The sequence below is a fragment of the Bos taurus genome, chromosome 29 (assembly GCF_002263795.3).
Source record: "Bos taurus isolate L1 Dominette 01449 registration number 42190680 breed Hereford chromosome 29, ARS-UCD2.0, whole genome shotgun sequence".
Lineage (NCBI taxonomy): Eukaryota > Metazoa > Chordata > Mammalia > Artiodactyla > Bovidae > Bos > Bos taurus.
Window position 1 is genome coordinate 36735267 of NC_037356.1, and position 10763 is coordinate 36746029.

The 10763-nt window shown below is 45.8% G+C and overlaps 1 non-coding gene across 1 annotated transcript; it reads left to right on the forward strand.

Moving 5' to 3' along the window:
• Positions 1-470: 470 nt before the first annotated feature.
• MIR584-7 (microRNA mir-584-7) lies at positions 471-537 on the forward strand. The gene has a single exon (NR_031336.1). It is a non-coding gene; the product is annotated as a microRNA mir-584-7 (primary transcript).
• The last annotated feature ends 10226 nt before the right edge of the window (positions 538-10763 follow it).

A 10763-nucleotide genomic window follows, 5' to 3' on the forward strand; every position in this document is an offset into this window, starting at 1 on the left:
TTCCGACTGTACAGGCAGAATGATGCCCTAACCCCACTGTGGCTTTAGGGTCAGTCAATTCTGTACAGCGTATTAGTCTCTCGGTCATGTCTGAGTCCTTGTGACCCCATGGACTGTAGCCTGCCAAGCTCCTCTGTCCATAGAGTGCTCCAGGCAAGAATATTGGAGTGGGTTGCCATTCCCTTCTCCAGGGGATCTTCCTGACTCAGGGATAAAACCTGAGTCTCCTGCGTTGCAGACAGATTTTTTACCATCTGAGCCACCAGGGAAACTCAAAGCATTCTGTTGGTTCTGTCTCTATGAAGAATCCTGCTAATACACCAGGTGAAGACTGGTCTGGGTAGAGCAGAAGGTTCTTTCATTGGCTAATGTCTCCCTGTAAAAGGTCTTTATCACAACTCATGTGTGTCCAGGATTAACTGTGACCCTGGATGGGTGACTGTGTTATGACTGTGAAGTGTCTCAACTTCAGGGTGACCAACTGTCTTGGTTTGCCTGGGACTGAGGGTTTCCTGGGATGTGGGATGTTTAGGACTAGAACTGGGGAATCTGGGAATACACTGGTCAGCCTACCTGACTTTCCCAATTTGAGCTGCTGCTTTTTCCCTGTTCAAGCATCCAACCTTTTGGGGAACATTCCAGAGGGCACCTCTGGGGGACTTGTTCAGAAATGGCTGTCCCTTCTGTTCCCCTCGATCTTGATTACTGATACAATAAGCATACAACCTCTGTCACAAACATGCCACTTCAAGGCCCTGGGGTTGCATCCAGGAACGAGGCAGAGCCTAACATAAACATACTGTCCTAATACCCCCGAAGCAGTTTAATTATGAGTGTGCCTGCTGCCAGCAAGTGCACTTACACCCTGGCTGCAGAACTGTCCCAAGATGCTCAGCACTGGTTGCCATACACCGCAGAGGCCCCTGTTCAGGTCCAGTTCTCTGGGCACAGTGTTTGGGAAAAGCCACAGCTGTGTGTCCATGAGATCAGGGCCTGAGCCCGGCCGTATGGCATGCTGATGCTCTGTGACTTCAGTTTTCTGGCGAATTCCCCTGCGACTGTCAGGAGCCCTCCAGTGCCCCTGCTCTCAGGTTTTCACACCACAGCCCTGCCTCCTGCTGGCTTATGAACAGAATGTCTGTGCCCAAGACCCCAACAGAGTCTACACAAGATCAGGGCCCTCCCGCTGCCAGACTTGTTCCCCTTGGGGCATGGTTCCTCAGCCCCCAAGTCTGTGAGACTGGATAATGAAAAAAGTTGGGGCTTGCGGGGGTTGATGCCCCCTTGCCTGGTCACCCGGTTCCCCTCCTCTGGGGGTGCTGAATTACAGCCTCTGGAAGAGACCAAGGTCTGGAGGGCCCCCAAGCCTTCAGGCCCTCACAGGTCAAGCAGTTCCATGTGGCACGTGGTTCTTGATGTGAGAAGCTGTGTGTTGGGAATTATTGTGCTGTGATTTACCAGATGCTGAACTACAGTGCTCAGAAAAGCCAAAGCCCCACAAACTCTTACCCCAGGAACTGGAGTGGGTTGCCATTTCCTTCTCCAGGGGAGATTTTACAGATGAGGAAATGTGCTCCTAGGGATTGAATGTGTGTCCCTTGTAGTACAGTATATCAGTGATGAAGTTAGGCTTTGTGACTCACTCTTGCTTTCTGACTCACTCTAATTACCTGTTCCCTTCCTCTGACTCCTCACGGCTTAACAGTCACACATACATGACACACTGCAGTCTTGGGTGCATTCACTGTGAACTCAACGTTAGGCTGGTGGAACCACAGTCTTGCCTCTCCCCATGTGATAGCTCATGCACTGTGAGCTTGTCTCCTCCCATCATGAGCTGGAGGCTTGCTCTCCTCTGGGAATCTGAACTTGGCGAGCCAGCTTGCTCTGGCTGGTGCCATGTTTGCCAATGAGATGTGAGATGAGGCTCGAAAAGTGCTTGTGCAACAGGACTGGCCTCCTGTCTGCTAAAAACCCCACTCTGCTCTGCTGTGGGCTGAGATGTGAGATGAACCACCAGGAAGGCTGTAACGGCCTGTGAGAGCCCCCAGCTCCCAGCGGACCCTCCCACTGACTGATGGTGACTGACTCCAGGAGCAACTGCTCAGCCAAGGCCTGCTTAATTTTGCTTAGATTTGTGGGCTAATAAATAATTCGGATGGCTTGTTATACAGCAACAGGGAAATGATGTGGGAGGCGAAGAAGCAGCAAATGCACACCAATGCATGCTCACACCCACGTAGGCTCAGGCTCATGCTCACGCCCAAGTCCACACCCACACCCAGGCTCACACCCACGCCCAGGCTCACACCCACACCCAGGCTCACACAGCATGTAAGCATATTCTGATCCAGCTCCCGTGTAATTTTGTGCTGTACCAAGGGGAAGAGAGTCCCTGCTAAACTCTCAGGGGGACCTCTGCCTGGATAGCTGGCCTGCCTTCCTATATTCCTCCTTCCCATTTTCTTCTTGTTTCAGACTCTGTGTTGGGTGGGGGTGGGGGTGGGGGTGGACCTCTTCCCTGGGGACCCTCTCCTCTGCAGGATAATGAAGTCCTAGTTCTTGGGTTGATTCTTCTGCTTTGCAAATTCCAAAGCTGCAAATGTTTCAGGAATGCACAGTTTTTCCTTCTTTCTGTTGAGCTCACAGTTCAGTGTCTCCTGCCTTTTGCTGTGCTTATGTGTTTTGTGGGGAGAATGGGAACGGGAGAAAGCATCCTCTGATTTCTCTATGAGTGGACGGTGGGTTGATGAGAAAATGTTGAGAAGTTTACACTCCAGGGTATGGGTGGTTTGCAAACCAGTCTGAGGATTAATTTTCTTCCAAATACTAATCCTGCCTTCGTCTCATCTAGATTACATGAGAAATTTGTATTACTCTTTGGAACACAGCATACACCTTATTTCTTACAACCTAAAAACCCTGTCTATTTAAACTTCTGTCCAGCGGAAAACAATACCATTTATATGAGGTATGAATGCCCTTTTAGTCAATTTATCATTCTTATTGTATTATGTTTAGGCACTCATGAACTGCATTCTAGTTGAATATAAAAGCATACACATATCTCAGATTGTCAATCAGTTTTTCACTCTCTGAAAAAAAGACTGTCAGCAAGATTTGGTTTGATATTTTAGTTGAAGCCATCCAGCAAACATCTAGAGCAGGAGACTGTGAACTTTCTGCAAAAGGTAAAGTAGTAAATACTTCAGGCTTTGCTTTCATGTGGTTTCAGTCAGAGCCGCTCAACTCTTCTGTTGTTGCACTGAGGAAACTCTGAGGCAACAGTAAATGAACACGCATGGCTGTGTGCCAATAAAGCTCTATTTTAAAAAGCTGGTGTGGGCTAGATGTGGCCCAGCAGGTCACAGTTGGCCAGCCCCTGACCTGACCTGGGACAAGAGCTGTCGGCACACAGTCCTTGAGGTTATACTGAGTGAGTGAGTGAAAGTCGCTCAGTCATGTCCGGCTCTTTGCGACCCCATGGACTATACAGTCCATGGACTTCTCCAGGACAGGTTATATTGGGTTGGCTTAAAGTTTGTTCATGATTTTCTGTAAGATGTTATGAAAAACCTGAATGAACTGTTGGGCCAACCCAATACATCAACCTTCCCAAGACAACTTTTCTTAGATGCACTGTTATGGTGATCTTCTCTGGTGTTTCAGTGGTAAAGCATCCATCTGCAATTCAGGAGGCTGTCTACAATGTAGGAGACGTGGGTTCAAACCCTGGGTCAGGAAGATCCCCTGAAAGAGGAAATGACAACCCACTCCAGTATTCTTGCCTGGGAAATCTCACAGACAGAGGAGCCTGACAGGCTTCAGTCCACGGGGTCACACTGGAACACTGGTGTTGGAAAGGCCCTTTGGTAGCGTCTAGGCTCATCCTTTTATTTTTCAGGTGAACCAATAGGGGCTCAACAAAATGAAGCGAGATCACTGAGAATTAGGAAGCAGAACCCATTCTCCTGACTCAGCCGAAGAATACACTATTTGCTAGGTATCCTTCTTTGGAAATTTGCAGCAAGTTTCCAAGAGGCTTTCACAGTAGGGACAGTCAACGTCTGTATGTCATTGTATGATTTACTGAGGAAGGACATGGTATCCTATGTTGTACAGGAGCAGATTGATCTCGGTGACTTAAGTGACTTGCTCATGACTGCAGAATCGGTAAGTGATAGATCCGGACACTGACTTATGCCTTTGGACCCTAAGACTGGTGCTCTTTTTAGCTCCATCAAGCATGATTGCTCCATAGGCTCCATTCTGCAGATAACGCTCCACCTGCATTTACCTGGCAAGATGCAAAACCAGTGAAGGTAGGGATAAGGTGGTGCCTTCCCCTTAATTGGGAGCTTTGTTCAGGGTAGAGCAGGGGTCCTTCTCAGCCCCTGTCTTTGGAATTTTGATCCTGAGGTCTGTGCCTGGCTGGTGTGAGATCTTACAGTGATCCCAGTGCTTGAAATTAAGGATGTCCAGAGTTTCCTAGCACCGCCCCATGAAATGCCAGAATCCGGAATCCATGCCATCTTTTATTGCGTAAATTCTCAGAGATTAGAGAATGCAAGGCGTTTGCTGAATAGTGGTCAGTAAACACAGAATGATTCAGGCAGACAAGCTTAGCCCTAGACACGCTTTCTGCAGCCTGGTTTTTTTTCTCTCCTGGAGGGAAGAAGTGGTGAGTTTGTATCATACATCCTGTGGCCGGGTACACATGGAGCAGTACAGGGTGCCCAGGAACAAGGCACTACCTGGGATCCATCAGTCCCTTCTCGCCTCCCTGTGACAACCTGCCAGGGCTGTGGGGCCTGGCTGCCTCCTCCCCCTCACATTCCCGAGCTCTGCTGAACCCACCCAGCTAAGCCCAGCCTGCCAAGCAACCTGGCACACAGAGCACGGTGAACCGCCTGGAAGAATGCAGGGGCTGAGGCCAAGGCCTGCTTGGGTTTATCATCATTTATTGTGGTGTATTTATTTAATTATATTTGCAATTTCTTCTTTATTTTCCTTCCTTGCTCTTAGCTGACTTATGACAAGACTTTCTGGCATCACATCTAATTATACTGTTTTAAAAGTCTCCCTTCACTTTCAATCTTCTGGTCAATATTTTTCAACCAACTTGATGGGATTAAAACTAAGTTGGCCAGATGGCTTCTTTGCACCTAATTTAGCACAGTCCAGCGGTGCCAAATTTCCAGGGCACAGGGACCCGTTATCCCCTCATTCACTTCCTTGAGCTGCTCGACTCTGTTCTGCCTTTTATATTTATCAAATCTGGAAATGGATTTAAGGAAATGAGCAGATGTTCCTGAGCTAAAAGGAGCCCTGAGGCTTTAGGGTTTGGCAGGGAAATGCAGCAGTGTGCTGGGAGGGGCCCCAAGTGCCATGAGGGGTCATCCTTTCATCCTGAAGTGCTGCTCCCTGGAGCCCAGCTCATAAGGGAGGTAAATGGACTAGAACTGTGGGTGGACCCCGGGTTGTGTTCTGTCTCTGTTTTGTTCATTGTCTAAATTGGTGAGAGGGTATGAGAATTTTCTGGTTAATGCTTAGATTTATCCATCTCTCTAATATTTCCTTTGTTGTTATTCAGTCGCTCAGTCACGTCCAACTCTTTGCGACTCCATGGACTGCAGCACACCAGACTTCCCTGTCCTTCACCATTTCTTGGAGTTTGCTTTAACTCATGTCCATCGAGTCAGTGATGCCATCCACCCATCTCATCCTCTGTTGTCCTCTTATCCTCCTGGCTTCAATCTTTCCCAGCATCAGGGTCTTCTCCAGTGAGTCAGTTCTTCGCATCAGGCAGCAAAAGTATTGGAGCTTCAGCTTCAGCATCAGTCCTTCCAATGCGTATTCGAGGTTGATTTGCTTTAGGATTGATTGGTTTGATCTGCTTGCTGTTCAAGGGACTCTCAAGAGTCTTCTCCAGCACCACAGTTTGAAAGCACCAATTAGACCCAAATAAAGCCCTAAAAACCCCAGAGTGAGGAAGTATTGGTGAGAAGCTCTTCCCTGATAGAAGAAACAGCTGCAGAGAAGACCACTGGCTCCTCTAGTGAAAGGGACCGATGAGGTCGTCTCAAACCATCCCCCGGTCTCCATGAAGAACACAAGGGAAAACTTTCCAAGGAAAGGATTCTTTACAGCTTTTAAGATATTTTATTTTTAAAATGACTGAATTTTGATCGTGTTTGTGTCAGGTCACATGCTATTCAACTGTACGGCAAAATCCTCCTCCCACAGAGCCCCCAGGGCAAGAGGACAGATAAGACGATGGAGTTATACAGTTTGTGATGCAAAATGGCACACACAGGGCTATGAAGCAGAGAGAAGGGTGGGCTTGTAGTGTGCGGAAGGCCTCCCAGGGAATGAGAATTCCCTGTGAAAATGCTTTTCAAATGTGTGTCTCATCTCTGGAGGGAGATTGCGGAGCCTCTGGTCATTAGCATCATCTTCTAAATTCTTTCTGATTGAGAGAAATCCCCCTGTCTAACATCAATCTCTTCATTATAATTAACATTACTTCTTGTTTTCTCCCAGAAGAGATAAGACTAGCATATCAGTAGGCTATCTTGCCTATATTGGAGGCATGGGAAGTTCATTTATACATTTAAAATTTTGTATAGTCTCTACCCTCAAGTTGGGATCATTGTAGATTCACATGCAGTTTTATTTATTGACTTTTTATTTTTTATATTTATTATTATTTTTTTTTAACTTTACAATATTGTATTAGTTTTGCCATACATTGACATGAATCTGCCACGGTGATACGTGTGTTCCCCATCCTGAACCCCCCTCCCACCTCCCTCCCCATCCCATCCCTCTGGGTCATCCCAGTGCATCAGCCCTGAGCATCCTGTATCATGCATCGAAACTGGACTGGCGATTCGTTTCTTATATATTATACACGTTTCAATGCCATTCTCCCAAATCATCCCACCCTCGCCCTCTCCCACAGAGCCCAAAAGACTGTTCTATACATCTGTGTCTCTTTTGCTGTCTCACATACAGGGTTATCATTACCATCTTTCTAAATTCCTCATATGCAGTTTTAAAAAGCAATACAGGCATGGACTTCCATGGTGGTTCAGTGGCTAACACTCTGCACTCCCAAAGCAAGGGGCCCAGGTTCGGCCCCTGGTCAGGGAACTAGATCCCACATACTGCAGCTAAGACCTGGTACAGCCAAATACATAAAAATAAATTTATTTTTAAAAAGCAATATAGAGACATCCCAGGTGCTCTTTGCTGGGTTCCCCAGTGATAACATTTTGCAAGGCTAAGTACAGTATGACAGTAAAAATACTGATGTTTGTAAAATCCACCAATGTTCTTCAGGTTTTCCCAGTTTGACATGCACCTGTGTATGTATGTTTGAAAAGTGAAAGTCACTCAGTCATGTCCAACTCTTTGTGACCCCATGGACTGTAGCCCGCTGGGCTCCTCTATCTATGGAATTCTCCAGGCAAGAGTACTGGAGTGGGTTGCCATTTCCTTCTTCAGGGGATCTTCCCTACCCAGGGATCAAAGCCAGGTCTCTTGCATTGCAGGCAGATTCTTTACCAACTGAGCCACTAGGGAAGTTGTGTGTGTGTTTAGTTCTATGTAATTTTATCACATGTCAGTTCTCGTGTCCATCATCACAGTCCAGATCCACAACAGCTCCTTATCACAAGGATTCTTTTTCTCCCTTTATAGGGAAACCCACTCTCCTCCCACTCCCTCACCCCTACTGTAGTGGTTAATATAGTAACCTCTAATCTCTTTTCCCTCTCTGTAACTTCGTCATTTTGAGAAGGTTATATGGGTGGAATCATACCATATATAATTTGGGGGATTGGTGTTTTTAATTCATCCTAATTCTCTTGAGATTCATCCATGTTTTATTATTTTTAAAAAATATAGCTCATTCCTTTTTTCATCACTGCATAAAGTGAAAGTGAAGTCGCTCAGTCGTGTCCGACTCTCTGCGACCCTGTGGACTGTAGCCCATCAGGCTCCTCTGTCCATGGGATTCTCCTGGCAAGAATAGTGGAGTGGGTTGCCATTTCCTTCTCCAATACTGGAGTGGGTTGCCATTTCTCTTCTTCATCACTGCATAGTATTCCTCAATATGCCTGTACCATCGTTTGTTAAACCTTTCACCTACGGAAAGACTTCTGGGCTGTTTTCAGTTGTGGATTATTATACGTAGAGTGGCCATGATCATTCACAGACATGCTTTGGGCTTACCTAAGTTTTCAGTTTTCTGGGGTAAATGCTCAGATTTATAATGGCTGGGTTGTATGGTATTGCATGTTTAGTTTTATGAAAGAACTGCCCAGGTGTTTTCCTGAGTGGCTGAAACATTTACATTTCCACTAGCAATGGACAGACGGGTGATTTTGTTTCTCTTCCTCTTCACAAGGATTTGACACTGCCACTGCTTTTTGCTTTGGCCATTCTGATAGGTATTTAGAGATATCTCATAGTGGCTTTAATTTACATTAGTGTGTGATTGTGAACAATTAACTACAGAAAGGAAAAATGGAATTACAGGTTTCTGATGGAATAATCCTCAGCCACTAAAAAGAATGAAAGAATGCCATTATCAGCAACATGGATTGACCTAGAGACTGCCATACTGAGTGAAGGAAATCAGACAGAGAAGGAGAAATATCATATGACATCCCTTAAATGAACTTATTTACAAAAGATAAACAGACTCACAGATTTAAAGAATGAGCTTATGGTTGCCAGGAGGAAGAATGGGGAAAAGGGCTAGTTAGGGAGTGTGGGATGGATGTGTACACATTGCTATATTTAAAAAGGATGACCAATAAGGACCTACTGTAGAGCAGAGGGAACTCTGCTCAATGTTATGTGGTAGCCTGGATGGGAGGGGAGTTTGGGGGAGAATGGATACATGTATTTGTATGACTGAGGCCCCTTGCTGTCTACCTGAAAACTATCACAACACTGCTAACTGGCTATACTCCAATATAAAATAAAAAGTTAAAAAAAATTATTGTTGTCACTCTGTTGACCAAGGTTGAGGAGGGACCCCACAAAATCCTCCAGGGATAGATTGGAAAGAATGTGCTGTGTGGGTACAGCATAGAATGCTGCCTGCCTGGTGGGGTTTAACAGTACACTTGCAATGTATACAGAAAGCTTAGAGTAAAACATTTAAAAAGGTCTTGAGAATGCATGCAAATCAGCACATGTATGCATCATAATCACTTTCTAAAAATAAAGAGGACTCAGATATTCCAACTTGCAATCTCAGTTCAAAGATAAGCTTTGGAGAGCATTGTCCAGAATGTATTCTCCAGCAGTCTTGTTCTTAGAGGTGCTTGTAGATGTTATACGAAATAGGTGAAAGCCAGCAAAACTGGCTTTATGAGAAGTTAAAATATGAATAAGCATGTGAAACTCTTGTAGGAGCATGCTGTATGCAAAGGAATATGTATATTCAAGCCATGAAGTCTCTTTCTTTTGAGGAACACACTTTGGTGATGCTGACCTAGAGAAAAGCTTACGCTCTGCAAATGTAATGTAAAACTGAGACTGGAAATCAGTTAGTTGGCTGTTGGCAAGTAGTGAAGCAGAGTTCTCTGCTCAGGATAATAATGGTAAAAGTGCATACCTTCGTATATTATTTCTTAGCTTTATTAAACAGCTTTAAGAGCAGGGGTCTGGGCAGTGGAGCCCCTCCACGGGATTGGCGAGGGGGTGTCTTGGGGAGAAGCCAAGTGAGGGAGCGGGCGGGCTGCCCAGGAGAGGAGGAAACTGGGGGTGCGCCTGCGGGAGGAAGCTGCATTCTTCAATAACATTTTTCACAGATGCTGTCACCTTTCTAGCATTTGACTTCAAAACGGCAATTGCTCTCCATCAGTGAGAACAGAGGTAGGAGGAAGAGCCTGGAGAAAATCCCTTGGCCAGTGAGTGAAGGGGTCTTTAAGGGGATGAGGGATGAGGGACTTTAAAGTCTTTAAAGGGATGAGAGCCAAGGACCTTGGACTGCAAGGAGATTAAACCAGTCAATCCTAAAGGAAATCAACCCTGAATATATTTGTTGGAAGGACTCATGCTAAAACTAAAGCTCCAATACTTTGGCCACCTAATGCAAAGAGCCAACTCATTGGAAAAGACCCTGATGCTGAGAATGAGGATGAGATGGTTGGATGGCATCAACAACTCAATGGACAAGAGTTATAGTAAACTCTGGGAGATGGTGAAGGACAGGGAAGGCTGGCATGATGCATATCATGGGGTCTCAAAGAGTTGGACACGACTTAGTTATTGAACAACATCTCCTGGTAGATCAGGAACTATGGAGTTATTGGATATTGCAAGGATCTGATTTCTCTCATCAAAAACTCTAATACCCTACACTGTTATGTCTAGGCTGTTGGACAGACCTCATGAGGCCCAAGGACTCTACCTTGTGGCCTCTGAGCAGGCAGGTTTGGTCCAGAGGATGTGCTGCTGCTGCTGCTGCTGGTGAGTTCTTCTCAAGAGAGCATTTTTTTCCCCCTCTGGTATCACATGGAGGTTTCAGAACAGAGGCAATTCAAGCTGCCACTCAGTGAGTGCTGGAAAATAGCTGAGGTGTTACACAGACTATTTCTTGTGTGTTTCACCTATTTCTTGTGTGATCGGAATGAAGCGGGCAATTTCAGAGAGCTGTTCTCTGCTTGCCATCTTTCTGGAGACAAAGCTTTAGCTGCTTCTGAGCACAGACTTCATAAAGATTCATCCTGCACAGAACTGGT